This window comes from Dendroctonus ponderosae, unplaced genomic scaffold (assembly GCF_020466585.1).
Source record: "Dendroctonus ponderosae isolate FM_Combo_2020 unplaced genomic scaffold, Dpon_F_20191213v2 Dpon_F_20191213_7, whole genome shotgun sequence".
Classification (NCBI taxonomy): Eukaryota; Metazoa; Arthropoda; class Insecta; order Coleoptera; family Curculionidae; genus Dendroctonus; species Dendroctonus ponderosae.
The window spans coordinates 2286338-2287380 of record NW_026018916.1 but is presented as its reverse complement, the minus strand read 5'-3'; the positions used below and the strand labels follow the sequence as shown (position 1 = coordinate 2287380).

At 30.0% G+C, this 1043-nt stretch overlaps 1 protein-coding gene across 1 annotated transcript in view; it reads left to right on the top strand.

Moving 5' to 3' along the window:
* Nucleotides 1-1043, top strand: part of LOC109539204 (xaa-Pro dipeptidase) — a 5400-nt gene that overhangs the window by 1642 nt on the left and 2715 nt on the right. The gene's annotated exons all lie outside the window — the stretch shown is intronic.

The window sequence follows — 1043 nt, the reverse complement described above, 5'->3', positions numbered from 1 at the left end:
ATTTTATGTTTATTTCATTTAATTAATGTATGATATACTGAGCTAAGATTGTCGGTATCCGATCTGAAATTCATAGCATTGTTATGTTTTTTAATCTGTATCATTTCATGGACTCTTCTCTTATTATAATTACTCTCGTTAATCAGTATTTGTGTGTTATCAAAATCAAAATTTTGCAACCTCTGTTGTGCATGCTGTGCTAATGCTGTACCACTTTCGTTATGTTTTCTTAGGCTATACTTATGTTCGTATATTATTTTCTTTAGATATTGTCCTGTTTGACCTATGTATGTGTTATCACAATTCAAACAGTCTATTTTGTAAATTACATTAGGCGTGTCTAACTTGTCAATCCTAGGTTTAAATTTTGTGAAACAAAACGCAAATAAAAATATGGCATGTCATGTTAATGAACTGATAAATGAAACAAAAACATTTATGTATGAAAACACAAACATTTGCATACTAACAGCAGATAAATGTAACAAAACTGTAATTATGTTAAAAATTGAATACAAAACGAAAATGCTAGGCTTAATAAGTGATATAAAAACATATAAATAGCTGTATAAAAAATAAACGGGCAGAGATAAAAGACCATACAAAATTACCCGAAAAATAATTTATTGAGGCGGTAGAGCTGTGTTTAAATTAAACATATTTCCAGTACGAAAACAAGTTCTATTAACAGATATATGGAGTAGCAATGGGTTCTCCCATAACAGCAACAATTGCAAATTTGGTAATGGAAAATTTGGAAGAACAAATAATAACTAAATTAAACTATAAGTGTGAATTTTTTAACGATATGTGATGACTGCATAATGTGCCTGCCAAAAGACAAAATTCAATATACCCTAGACAAGTTTAATGCCGTTCATGACACCCTAAAGTTTACTCTGGAAGAAGATAAAGGCAATTCAATAAACTTTCTAGACCTAACAATTGATTATGATAACAACGGGGAAATCAAAACAAATTGGTACACAAAGGAGGTATGGTCTGGTAGGTATCTGAATTATCAATCGTACGCTCCAATGAAA